General features: G+C 42.3%; 1 long non-coding RNA gene across 1 annotated transcript; it reads right to left on the reverse strand.

Moving 5' to 3' along the window:
* Nucleotides 1-687: 687 nt before the first annotated feature.
* LOC108291070 lies at nt 688-14,503 on the reverse strand. Its single transcript, XR_001819791.2, has 5 exons — nt 14,488-14,503; nt 12,714-12,789; nt 6,494-6,596; nt 4,869-4,960; nt 688-724 (listed from the first exon to the last, which is right to left on the reverse strand). It is a non-coding gene; the product is annotated as an uncharacterized LOC108291070 (long non-coding RNA).
* Nucleotides 14,504-14,505: the final 2 nt, after the last annotated feature.

Genomic DNA, 14,505 nt, shown 5'->3' on the forward strand with positions numbered 1-14,505 from the left:
CCACCACGCCTGGCTAATTTTTTTTGCATTTTTATTAAAGACAGAGTTTCACAGTCTGGAGTACAGTGGCAGGATCTCGGCTCTCTGTAATTTCTACCTCCCAGGTTCATGTAATTCTCATGCCTCAGCCCCCTGGGTAGTTGGGATTACAGGCACCTGCCACCACGCCTGGCTGATTTTTTGTATTTTAGTAGAGATGGGGTTTCACTGTGTTGCCCAGGCTGGTCTCGAATTCCCGAGCTCAGGCAATCCACCTGTCTCAGCCTCCCAAAGTGCCAAAATTACAGGCATGAACCACCATGACTGGCCCAAAAGATTTCTTTATAGCATGCAATGCTTTTTGATAGCACTTTACTCACAGTGAAACTTCTTTCAAAATTGGAGTCAGTCCTCTCAAACCCTGCCACTGCTTTATCAACTAAGTTTATGTCATATTCTACATCCCTTGTTGTCATTTCAACAATGTTCACAGCATCCTCACCAGGAGTAAAATTCCACCTCAAAAATCCACTTTCTTTGCTCATCTATAAGAAGCAATACTCATCTGTTCAAGTTTTATCATGAGATTACAGCAATTCAATCATATCTTCAGGCTCCACTTCTAATTCTAGTTCTCTTGCTATTTCCACCACATCTGCAGTGACTTCCTCCACTGAAGCCTTGAACCCCTCAAAGTCGTCCATGAAGGTTGGAATCAACTTTGTATTAGCCCATTCTTGCATTGCTATAAAGAAATGCCTGGGACTGGTTAATTTATAAACAAAAGAGGTTTATTTGGCTCATGGTACTGCAGGCTGTACAAGAAGCATGGCAGCATCAGCCTCTGGGGAGGCCTCAGGAAGCTTCCAATCATGGCAGATGGCGAAGGAAGAGCAAGTCATTTCACATGGCCATAGTAGGAGAAAGAGAGTGGAGAGGAGGTGATCCACACTTTTAAGCAACTAGATCTCATAAGAATGTGATGACAGCAACTAAAGGGGGTGGTATTAAAGCATGAGAAACCACCCCCGTTATCCAACCACCTTCCTCCAGGCCCTAGCTCCAACACTGAGGATTACAATTTGATATGCGATTTGGGTGAGGACACAGATGCGAAGCATATCAAACTTCTCAACTCTCCTGTTAATGTTGGTTGGTTTTCTTGTTTGTTTGTTTTATTTTTTGTTTTGAGATGGAGTCTCACTGTGTTGCCCAGGCTGGAGTGCGGTGGCACTATCTCAGGTCACTGCAACCTCCACCTTCTAGGTTCAAGAGATTCTCCTGCCTCCTCCTACTGAGTAACTGGGATTACAGGTGCCCACCACCACACCTGGCTAATTTTTTATATTTCTAGTAGAGATGGGATTTCACCATGTTGGCTAGGCTGGTCTTGAACTCCTGACCTCAAGTGATCCACCCACCTTGGCCTCCCAAAGTGCTCAGATTACAGGCCATGTTGGTATTTTGACCTCCTTCTATTAATCACAAGTGTTCTTAACGGCATTTAGAATGATGAATCCTTTCCAGAAGATTTTCAGTTTCCTTTACCTAGATCTATCAAAGAAATAGTTCTATGGTACCCTTACAAAATGTAGTTTTTAAAAAATAGGACTTGAAAGTCTATCCATCGGCAACAGAATGGATGTTGTGTTAGCAGATATGAGAACAACATTAATCTCCTTGGGCATAGCCGTTAGAGCTCTTGGGTGACTAAGTGCATTGCTAATGAGCCATAATATTTTGAAAATAATCCTTTTTTCTGAGCAATAGCTCTCAACAGTGGGCTTAACATATTCAGAAAACCATGCTGTAAATAGACATGCTGTCATCCAGGCTTTGTTGTTCCATTTATAGAACACAATCAGAATTTGGCATAATTCTTAAGGACCCTAGGATTTTTCAGAATGATAAATGAACATTGGCTTCAATTTAAAGTCACCAGCTGCATTAGCTCCTAACAAGAGAGTCAGCTTGTCCTTTGAAGCTTTGAAGCCAGGCACTGACTTCTCCTCTCCAGCTATTAAAATCCTAGATGCTGGCCCAGCGTGGTGGCTCACGCCTGTAATCTCAGCACTTTGGGAGGCCAAGGCAGGCAGATCACTTGAGGTCTGGAGTTCAAGACCAGCCTGGCCAACATGGCGAAACTCTCTCTCTACTAAAATGTATAAAAATTAGCCTGGTGTGGTGGCGGGCACCTGTAATCCCAGCTACTCAGGAGGCTGAGGCAGGAGAATAGCTTGAACCCTGGAGGCGGAGGTTGCAGTGAGCTGAGATGGTGCCACTGCACTCCAGCCTGGGCAACACAGTGAGACTCCGTCTCAAAAAAAAAAAAAAAAAATTCCTAGATGCCATCTCTTTCTAATATAAGGCTGTTCTGTCTACATGGAAAAGCTGTTGTTTAGTGCAGCTACTTTTATCAATGATCTTGGTTAATCTTCCAGATAACTTGCTGCAGCTTCTCCATCAGCACTTGCTGCTCCACTTTGTACTTTCGTGTTATCGAGACAGCTTCTTTCCTTAAACCTCATAAACCAATCTCTGCTAGCTTCACACTTTTCTTCGGCAGCTTCCTCATCTCTCTCAGCCTTCATAGAATTGAAGAGGGTTAGGGCCTAGCTCTGGATTAGGCAGGCTTTGGCTTAAGGGAATATCATGGCTTAAGGAAACATTTGATCTTCTATCCAGACCACTAAAACTTTCTTTATATTGGCAATAAGGCTGTTCACTTTCTTATAATTCACATGCTCATTGGAACCATACTTTAATTTCCTTCAAGAACTTTTCCTTTGCATTCATAACTTGGCTAACTGGCACAAGAGTCCTCGCTGGGCTTTTGACATGCCTTCCTCACTTAGCTTAGTCATTTCTAGCTTTTGATTTAAGGTGAAAGATATGTGACTTTTCCTTTCACTTAAACACTTAGAAATCATTGTAGGGTTATTAATTGGCTTAATATCAATATTGTTGTATTTCGGGGAATAGGGAGGCCCAAGGAGAAAGAGAGAGTTTGGAGAAGGGCCAGTCAGTGGAACAGTCTGAATACATAAACACTTATCAATTAAGTTCACTGTCTTATCTGGGCACAGTTTGTGGCACCCCGAAATAATTACAGTGATAACATCAAAGATCACTGATCACAGCTCACCGTAACAGATATAATCATAATACAAAAGTTTGAAATACTGAGAGAATTACCAAAATGTAAGACAGAGACAAAGCCAGTACATGCTGTTGAGAAAATGGTGCCAACAGACTTGCTCAACACAGGGTTGCCACAAACCTTCCATTTGTGAAAAACACAATATCTGCAAAGTGCAATAAAGCCAGGCACAATAAAACGAGGTATGCCTGTATAAACAGCAACTGTCAAGTGATGTTTTCCAACTAGGATTAAAAGATTACATAAGGAATTTTTTAAAGGAATTCTATCTGGAAGAACTGAGCAACAATTAAGAATGCATTATAAAGGATATGATACTTACATATGTAAAATAAATTTACATGGTAAATTCCAACCAGAGTGAATGCTGCAGCTGGGTGTTCAAAATCTTTTAACCACACTGAGTTTGGCAGTGATTCTATACAAGGATATGATTTATATTCAAGGACTGACTATTTGGGTATCTCATCCAGATTCAAGATATCAAGACCCACATGGAATACAGCAATGAAGCCAAAGGAAGGAAAGGGAGAACTAATCATCATGGCCCTATTTCAGATGTAGCCCCTTTACCCATCTTACATTTCTGCACCTTTCATGCTTCTAAGCCAAGTCAAACAGTTATGCACACAGTGGATAACTTACGTCTGGCCTAAGGGCCTACCCTTCAGAAAGGTACACATGCTGGAGGCAAGGAAGCTGAGCTGCAATTCTGGCAGATTTGTACTGATGGGTTGATCTACAATGACTCCAGCCACTCCTTTTCTGTGGAAGACACTAAAGGCAGTAAGACGATAGTATTTCTTTAGTTTGCTCACCCCTGAGATTCAAAGGGAAAAGAATGACAGCAGGAAATTGTTGCAAGAGCTGGGCATCCAAAGTCACCAAATACCATAGGATTGTGTGTGAATGTGTGCGTGTGTGTATGCATGTACATACACAAACACTAGTATACTCTTGTGGTATGGTTCAGTTAAACACTATGAGTCAGGTCAGGAGCAGCCAACCACTTTTTACCGCTCAGGTTCCTTCTGGGAATTTGGTTTTTACTTCTAGTGAGAAATCTGGAAAAGGCTCCACTGGTTATCCTTCTCCTGGGAGAAAGACCACATTAATTTTCCTTCTCTCTGGACACTGGGAAATTCTGTTCACTTAGTCTTGTTAGAGGGTTTATCAGGAGTTAATTTATGGTGACACAGCCATGAGATATTAAGAGTCCCTACAGAATTAGGTACAGCCTGCCTCATTCTTATAAGGTCAACCTCATAAAGAACAAATATCTCACTTTCTATTTAAGAACTCCTGTTTGATCTGGGGGCACTTCTTATGTTCTTATGAGTATGATGCTTGGGACAGAAGTAGAAGGGACAATGTGTGTTTCATGGTGAGTAATGAGAGAGGGAAAGGACTGTAACTGACAAACAAGTGAGTTTGCCTGTGCTGCCTCCTCGCCTTGGGTAAAACAAGCACTGTCTGTTAGACTGAAGAGGTGGTCTGATGTTCAGAATCCAGACTCGTACAGAATTAGAAAATCATCACCAGCTATACGTTCCTGGTGAGTAGGGTGGGAAGTTAGTGGTCACTTGGTACCGAGGGGGTATAGCAGAGACTATTAATAGACATTAAGTCTACTAGGTATGCCTCTACATATTCCAGTCTTCCTCGTCATTAGATTGGGGCTAGGTGATAAGTTCTTGACAATGAAATATATGTGGAAGTTCTGTGTTACCTCTGGGATGAGGGGATTAAGGCACATGGGCTTCCAGTTCTCCTTTTCTTTGCTATGGTGTCCTTGGAGGTCATCTGTTCCAGATGGCATGGCTACAAGATAGAAGAGGGCCAACCACTCTATATCAAATATTATGTGAGCAACACATAAACCTTCGTTATTTGTCACTGTATCAGTCTAGCCTGTCCTGACTAATACAGGCACCAAAGCAGTGTTCCATTTAGGATATCAGAATCTTAGTGCAAGAAATTAAGCTACTCACACCCACAATGTATAGTTCCTTTTAGAGACACAAACTCTGCCAGGATGATCAGATTTCATGTTTTCCAAGACTCTCTTCGACAAAACTTTGTCTCTGAAGGAGAATGGTTTGTCATGAAATAGTAACTTCAAGTGTAGAGGCAATCTCTCCTAAGGACACACATCTTCCAAATATCACAAAGCATCCAAAATTTACTGAATACCTCATGAAATCTCTTCCTAGGCACCTATCATCTCCTTCTGCTACTTCCCATTTTACTGATGACACTGGACACAAATGCTGGCTTGTAGCCTTTATACACAGCACTCCCTCATACATTAGGTTCCCATAAAAAACAGGAGACACAACTAAGTTTCTATTTATCAAAGCTATCTGATAGTGGCAAGCACCTGTAGTCCCAGCTACTTGGGAGGCTGAAGCAGGAGGACTGCCTGACCCCAGGAATTCAAGTCCAGCTTCGGCGACATAGCAAAATTCCATCTCAAAAAAAAAAAAAAAAAAAAAAAAAAAATCTCAGCATCTCATAGGCCCTGGTTCAGCATACTTTTAAAGTTTAGAATAAGAGGGAGAGGAACATCCTTCATTCACTGTCTCCACGATGTCTAACATTCGCCTCAATCTCTCATTGAGCCAGCAGGTCCAGCATAAGATAGGAAGCACAACACTTCATTTATTTATTTATTTATTTTGAGACAGAACCTCACTCTGTAACCCAGGTTGGAATGCAGTGGAACGATCTCCATTCACTGCAACCTCTGCCCCCCAGCTCAAGAGATCCTCCTGTCTCAGCCTCCCGAGTAGCTGGCACTACAGGCATGCACTACCACATCCGGCTAATTTTGCATTTTTAGTAGAGACAGGGTTTCACCATGTTATCCAGGCTGGTCTCAAACTCCTGACCTCAAGTGATCCACCTGCTGTGGCCTCCCAAAGTGTTGGGATTACAGGTGTGAGCCACCATGCCTGGCCAGGAAGCACAACAGTTTAAACCTTGAAAACAAAAGGGCTTGAACAACTTTGGCTTGACACTCTTCACAAAAGAGGGAAGACCTCTCTTAGCCATTTTTCCCTATAACCATTTGAAAGCTCTGCCTTTCGGAGCATCTACTTACTGAGCTGACAGGGACCCCACTTTGCTTATTGCAAAAGCCCAAACTATGTCTTTAAAAATGTTTCTTTAAAAAGCAGGTCACATCACCAATGAAAGTTTGAGAACTTACATACACAGAGAAATATTGTTCTTGGGTTACTGACATGATAAAAATTTCGATATATTCTCCCCCTAAAGGAACTGGTGAGAAGGCCTGTCTGGTGGTAAGGGGCTAGACAAAAGCCATGGCTTGGGTCATGTGTACAAGCTTACCCCTTGCTCCACAACTGGAATCTGGTTCTGTTGGGAGAAGCCAGTCAGAGAAGTCCTTACATCTCTGACCCCAAAAACCTTTTCTCAGCACTGCCCAACACTCCTGTTATACAACATGTAAAATAAATAATCAACCTTAAAAGTCAGGCAGCCAAAGCTCTACTCGAATAATAAGCCCTTTTACAAACTGCTTGTCATCTGCCAAAATCAGCTCCAAAGGAACACTAGGAACTCAAAATTCTATTGTTCACATTAACTACTTGGGGTAACTAGACAAGCTTCAGTGGCTTTATTGGTTTTCTGAGAGACAAGCGACATTAAGATTTTCATCTACCTGCACCTTGTCTTTGATCTCAATAACTTGAATGTAGCTCCAGTCCCACCATCTCTGAGAGGCCTCTGTTAAAACGGTGAGCTAGAAAGGGGCCCCAGCCCTTTCTTAGAACATATGCTATTCTCTACTTTTCTCCTGCCTGATTGTTAGGGTGGGAAAGAAAGAATCTAAATGCCAACTTTTTCAGAAAATTCATTGAAAGGGAGGGAGAGGGCCAGACAGTAGCATCTGAAATTTAGTCTTCTGCTGGTGAGGGCCCTCTGGCTTAAGTTCAAAAGGAAAGAGGCGCTTCGCCCAAGGAAAGCTATTTAAAACTGTTTGGTACACTTTGGAAAGCCTCATGGTACACTGTTGGCCCAGAACAGGTTGTCTGGGGTTCAAAATGCAGGGTGAGGTTTTTTTTTAGGCATCGGACAAGATTTATTGCATGACAATGCCACATTTTCTGAGAAGCATTAAAATTTATCTGAGGCCCCTAAACTAGACGGCAGTATCAACACTGGTCTTGGTTATATGCCTTTATCATAAAATTCTCAAATAGCAGATTGAAGTTTCCATAAAACAATTAGCCCTGTTTCTCTTTCCATGCAAAAAGGACAGACAGAAGCTATTCAAACATTCTTTTTCAAACCAGATGTCAACAAAGAATCCTCAAGTCTAGATGCAATGTTGAATCCAGTAACAGTGCTCCTAAAACCAACCAGATCTCTCAAAAGGCAAGGGAGGGAGGGGGAGGTGAATGGCAGTGCAGTCACTGTGCTGCCAAGTGAGACAGAGAGCATCACTGTCTGGAGGTCTCTCGTTAAGTGGTATTATTAAGAAAATCTTCCAGGTAAATGCTTTCAGTGAAACAAAAACAAACAAACAAAAGAAAATCTGATAGGAGAAATCTGTTATAAAACTCATCTCTGATGAACCATAAAAGGGATTTCAATGTGTACTTGACATTAATATCCCAGGACTGTCAACCCACAGATGCGAAGCTGAGGATTTCCCTTCTCTATAAGGCCTTACTACCCTGCCTTTTCCTGTTACTATTCCCTCCTGTTAAATTGGTCCCTTCTTCTGTTAGGTTCCATACATATGGATTTGATCACACTTGTTTCCTTCACTAGCTTGTAGGTTTTCTGAGAGCAGGGACCCAGCCTTATTCATCTCTGCACCTCCATTGTTAGCACAATTCCTGGAACATTGTAGGTGGTCATTAAATCATTTAATTGCTGATAATATTAATAATACTTATAGTTGGCTGGATGCCATGGCTCACGCCTGTAATCCCAACACTTTGGGAGGCCAAGGCGTGTGGATCACGAGGTCAGGAGTTTGAGACCAGCCTGACCAACATGGTGAAACCCTGTCTCTACTAAAAATACAGAAAAAAAATTAGCTGGGTGTGGTGTCAAGCAATTGTAATCCCAGCTACTCAGGAGGCAGAGGCAGGAGAATCGCTTGAACCCAGGAGACAGAGGTTGCAGTGAGCCGAGATGGTACCACTGTACTCCAGCCTGGGTGAACTGCGCTGCAGCCTGGGTGACAGAGCAAGACTCCATCTCAAATAATAATAATAGTAACAATACTTATAGTTAACTTTTGAGTGTTCAGAAACTCTATGTTTAACATCCTATATTTCTCCTCATTTTCCAGGTAAGAGAGCTGAGGCACTGAGATGTTAAGTATCATGCCTAATCTCATCCAGCAAATAAGTGGCAAAGCAACAATACAAACTAGGTGATTGGCTCCAGAATCTTCATTTTTTTTTCTTTTTTTTTGAGACCAAGTCTCACTCTGTCACCCAAGCTGGAGTTCAGTGGCACAATCTAGACTCACTGCAACCTCTGCCTCCTGGGTTCAAGCAATTCTCCTGCCTCAGCCTCCCAAGTAGCTGGGATTACAGGCGACCCACCATGCCCAGCTAATTTTTAGTAGAGACAGGGTTTCACCGTATTAGCCAGGATGGTCTCGATCTCCTGACCTCATGATATGCCTGTGTCGGCCTCCCAAAGTGCTGGGATTATAGGCATGAGCCACCGTGCCCAACCCCATTCTTAACTACTATACAGAGTGGTACACAGGAATGAATGAGTGATCTCATAAAAGGGTTATATACCTATGAAACTATTAAACAAGAACTTAAATTGGTTTGATTTAGAAACCTGGTTTATTCACACAAAAATGGATTAAGTACCTAGTACTCTCTGCCAAGCCCAGCAATATGCATTAGTGGTACAAAGACAAAAATATGGTCTTATTCCTCAGCGAGAAGAGAGACAAATGACAAAAGATCACTAAGCACTTACTATGTGCTGGGCACTGTTCTAAGTACTTCACATTGTTAATCTCTTTAATCTTTACAAAATCCCTATTATGAAACCCTTATTATATTGTTATTATTAAATTGAGATGAGACAGATAAGAAACTGAGGCTTGGGGAGGTTAAGCAACTTGCAAGAGCCACCATTTGAATACAAACAGCCTAGCTCCAGAACCCATGCTCTCATCACTGCCCTCTACTGCCTTTTCAGTTTACAACCACACAACCATAACACAATGTGATATATGCTAAGAGGAAGAAAGGAAAAAGTATTATAGATGCAGAGAGGAAATGATGACTTTTGCCAGAGAGGGGGCTCAAAGAAGGCTCTGTGGAGCAGATAACATATGAGCTCAGCCTTGAAGGCATGAGAATAGGAAAGAAATGGAGGCTGGGCACAGTGGCTCACGCCTATAATCCCAGCACTTTGGGAGGCTGAGGCAGGCATGTCACTTGAGGTCAGGAAGTTCGAGACCAGCCTGGCCAACATAGTGAAGCTCCACTCTACTAAAGGTACAAAAATTAGCCAGGCGTGATAGCAGGCACCTGTAGTATCAGCTGCTTGGGAAGCTGAGGCAGGAGAACTGCTTGAACCCAGGAGGTGGAGGTTGCAGTGAGCCAAAATCACACCACTGTACTCCAGCCTAGATGACAGAGTGAGACTGTCTGAAAAACATAAAAATAAAAATAAAAAATAAAAAAATTCAAACCAAAACGCTACATGGAGCCCAGTAAAACTTGTATGTGTTTTCAAAGCCATCACTACTAAAGTACAAAGCTAAGAAGCAAGCCCAGCACTATACTGTCTTCTGCTGCTGAGATCACATCTCACCAAGGAACAGGGAAATGACCAGTGACTCTGTGGCCAGAATGTTTACGTCAAGTTTCCCACTTGGTTGAAACATTTCCTGAGGTTTTAGTCAGCTTCACAGAACCTGTAAGAACTTCTTTTCCTCTCCCTTCCATGCAATAGATAACATTTCTGGAAGGAGATCCTTAGACTCTCTTTAGTGTAACTTGAGGCCAGATCTTCCAAAGTTAAAAAAAGAGGCTAGAATCACCATGTATGTGAAAAGGATAGCTGGACCTCACAGCCCCAGTTTTTTTCCATACATGAAGATACTTTGTTCTGCTAACTGCAGAGGTTCTGAATTCAGTTTTATTAAAGAGCATCCATGGGTTCCCTTAGAGTTCATTCCACTCAAACCTATTGGCAACATCCCCTCCTGTCATATCTGCCTTCCCTGAGGATTACTGGGTACAACCCCCAAGAAATGAAGGTGAATAAGTACAAGTGAACTCAACTCTCGGTAAGTACTCCCAGAGCAAACTTGCAATTATTTCTCCCACTCAAAATACCCTTTCTTGATCCCACATACCATTTGAGTTACTGCCTCATTTCTCTGCTCATCTTTAAAACAAAAATCTTCAAAAGATTTGTCTATACTCTCTGTCTACAATTTTTTCTTCTCTTTCCTTTTTGAACCATTCTCATCAAAATTTTGTCCACTGAAACAGCTCTTATCAAGGCTCCTAGTGACCTCTATGTTGTTAAATTCTACCAAAAATTCCCAGCCCTCATCTTACTTGGCCAACTGGAAGTATTTTTCACAGTTGAGATCATGCTCTCTTCATTGAAGCGTCTTCTTCACTTGGCTTCCAGGATTCTATTCTCTTCTGCTTTTCCTACTACCTTCTGGCCACTTTCTCTTAGCCTCCATTGCTTGTTCCTCTTTACGTTCCTAAACTCTAAATGTTGAGATGTCTCAGGGCTTGGTCCTTGGTCGCCTTCTCTTCTCTAACTATTCTCACTCCTTGGTGATTTCGTCCATATCATATCTTAAATACTATGTAGATGCCTATGACTCAAAAAATCTTTATCTCTGGCCTGGGCCACTCCTCTGAATGCCAGGCTCAGACATCCCACAGCGTATTCAACATCCCCACTTAGGTGTCTAACTGGCAGCTCAAATTAAACACATCCAAAATTGAGCTTCCAGTATACTCCCAGCCCTGTTTATCCAACAGTCTTCACCATTACAGTTAGTGTCAACTCTATCTTTCCGACCATTCAGGCCAAAAGCCCTGGCATCATCTTGCACAGAGATGCTGTGTTACAGAACTCCAGGGGGCACCAGTCACATTTTCGTCAATGCTATTAGTGTTATGCCATATGGTGACCCTGCTTTTCTTGATTCCTCTCATATCCTACATCTGATCTGTTAGCAAATCCAGTTGTCTCTACCTTCAAAATGTATCTAAAATCCAACAACTTCTCCCCAGTTCCACTGTTCCTCCCCGACCCAAGCTTGCCCCCTTATAATTTACTTTCCACAAAACAACCACAGCAATCCTTATAAAATATAAGTCAGATCACATCATTCCCCTACTCAAAATTCCCCAATGCTTCCCATCACATTCAAAATTCTTACAATAGCCTACGAGATGCTGCATTGCTTTTTTCTTTTATATTTATCCCTATCTACTAGACTGTATATTTTCTTTCTTTATCTCACTTATTGTCTGCTGCCCATATGTGAATATATGCTCCATAAAGTCGGGGGCTTGGTCCGTTTTATTCACAGATGAAACCCCAGCATATACAGCAATACTTGACACAAAGTATGCACAATATGTATTTGCAAATGGAATAAATGAAATAGATGGGTTAGGGGGAAATCTTGGCACATGAGCCAGAATTATACCAAACCACAATATGACAAGTGAAATGGCATTTGAGGAGCCAGCTAGTGCTGTGACATCGTCAAAGCCCAGGAGATGTTTTCAGTTCCTACTTCCTACCATTGTTTTGACATTTTGTCTGAGGAAGTCTTCCTTCTTTTGTCTCCCGCAGAAAGAAATTGACTATATAGCATAGTAAGGAGCTCCCCCTAGTGGCAGCAACTCCATCAAAGCAATGGAATAGAAAATCATAGCTTGGTGCTTGAAATTACAAAGATGACTGGGGACAAAGGAAGTGACTCCACCATTTCACAGGGAAAGTCCTCAGTGGAAACATTGGGGTTCCAAAGATTGGATCTGAAGTACATGGTAGAACTTACCAATTCACTTTATTGTTGAACCTCTTTTGCATCTGATGATGGGGAAAAAATAATTCATTTAAAATTGAACAACAGGCTGGGCACAGTGGCTCACGCCTGTAATCCCAGCACTTTTGGAGGTCAAGGTGGGCAGATCACTTGAGGTCAGGAGTTCGAAACCGGCCTGGCCAACGTGAAGAAACTGCTAAAAATACAAAAAAATAGCCAGGCGTGGTGGCATGCACCCATAATCCCGGCTACTTGGGAGGCTGAGGCGCAAGAATTGCTTGAACCCGGGGAGTGGAGGTTGCAGTGAGCTGAGATCATGCACTGCACTCCAGCCTGGGCAACAGAACAAGAATCTGTGTCAAAAAAAAAAAAAAAGTTGAACAACATATGTACCTACTCTCAAGGAATTTAAAATCTGGTAGAGAATGTAACTCATGAATACAAATAAGCACAAAGCAATGAGTATGGATGTAAATCAGTGAATATGAGCCAAAAGAGATGAATAAACTAAAAGATATGACTCACTCAGGAAAAAGAGGGATTATTTTAGGCTGAGGAAATCCAGGAAAACATCTTGGAGGGAGTGGTTCTTGAGCAGCACCTTGAAAGACAAACAAAATTTAAATAAGCAAGTACTACAAGTAAAGACCGAAATCTAGAGAAGGGCACATGACGTCAAATTCCAAGCAGATCAGCGGGGCTTTGTAAAGGTCACAATTTGGGTGACAACACAGAACCTGAAACCCTCCTCGAAAAGAGCAGAGAGGGATTAGTGAGACAAAGGTCCTTGGCAAAGGTAAACACAGGCAGAAACCAAAGAAAGTCCCTTTCTTCATTTTCCCTTGGATGAAAGGAACACGACTTAAATATATAGGGAAAAAAAATAATAATATAACTGGAAGCAGTTATTCTCTTCCACAGGCATGACTACTGAGGCAATTTTCTGGTGAACCTAGAATAGGGGTCCATAAACTTTTTATTTAAAGGGCCAGATAGGCTGGGCACAGTGGCTCATGCCTGTAATCCCAGAACTTATGGGAGGCTGAGGCGGGTGGATCACTTGAGCCCAGGAGTTCAAGACCAGCCTGGGCAACATGGTAAGACCTCATCTCTATAAAAAATTTAAAAATTAGCTGAGCATGGTGGGGCACACCTGTAGTTCCAGCTACTTGGGAGGATGAGGTGGGTCGGTCGCTTGAGCCCAGGAGTTCAAGGCTGCAGTAAGCCATGATCACTCCACTGCACTCCAGCCTGGGTGACAGAGTGAGACCTTGTCTTATGAATAAATACATAAATGAACAGATTGTAAATATTTGTGACTTTGTAAGTCAAATACAGTTTCTGTCGCAACTACTCAACTCTGCCATCAGAGGGTAAAAGCAGTGATAGACAATACATAAATAAATAAACAATAAAACTTTATTTACAAAAATAGATGGCAGACCAGATTTGGTCCACGGCCGAAGTCTGCTGACTCCTGGCCTACAATAAGAGAAGCAGTTACATGATTCCAATGCTTAATCACATCAGGCTTTGGTAGCCTGATGTGCTCATGCATGCAACAGAGATACACCTAACTCTAGAGAAGGGCACATCATGTCAGGTTCTTGGGCTGAGTTCCTTCTTTTCTGACCACTGCTTAGATGTATACTGCCAATATTTGCCTCTCTGGTCCTTCTTTTTAATTGCTGGTCACCCTACAAAATCCAGTCTCATTTTGAAAACCTCCATTATAAGAAAGCTATTGATAGGGCTATTGTTAGGGCTCATACGGTAGCATTTATCTTGATACATTTTCTGCTTTTTCATGGTCTGGACTTCACCTTGGCTTTGCAGGATAAGAAATCCAATCTAGGCCAGGTGCAGTGGCTCATGCCTATAATCCCAACACTTTGAGAGGCCAAGGTGGGGGGATCACCTTAGGTCAGGAGTTCAAGACCAGCCTGGCCAACATGGTGAAACCCCGTCACTACTAAAAATACAAAAATTAGCCAGGCAACACTGGTGGGGGCCTGTAGTCCCAGCTACTCAGGAGGCTGAGGCAGGAGAACTGTTTGAACCCAGGAGGTGGAGGTTGCAGTGAGCCGAGATCATGCTACTGCACTCTAGCCTGGGTGACAAAGCAAGATTCTGTCTCAAAAAAAAAGAAAGAAAAAGAAAAAAGAAATTCAACCTAGAGTCATCTGAAATTGGGAAGACTATGAAAGCTCTACTTATCAGTAAAACTCCCAGAGGAATGCCAGTAGCATTAGTTTACATTCAGTAGCATTTCACAGAGAATACCCCGATACTTTGTTACCTGCAAGGGCGGGGGGGG

Source organism: Cebus imitator, unplaced genomic scaffold (genome assembly GCF_001604975.1).
Source record: "Cebus imitator isolate Cc_AM_T3 unplaced genomic scaffold, Cebus_imitator-1.0 Scaffold445, whole genome shotgun sequence".
In the NCBI taxonomy this organism is placed as follows: Eukaryota; Metazoa; Chordata; class Mammalia; order Primates; family Cebidae; genus Cebus; species Cebus imitator.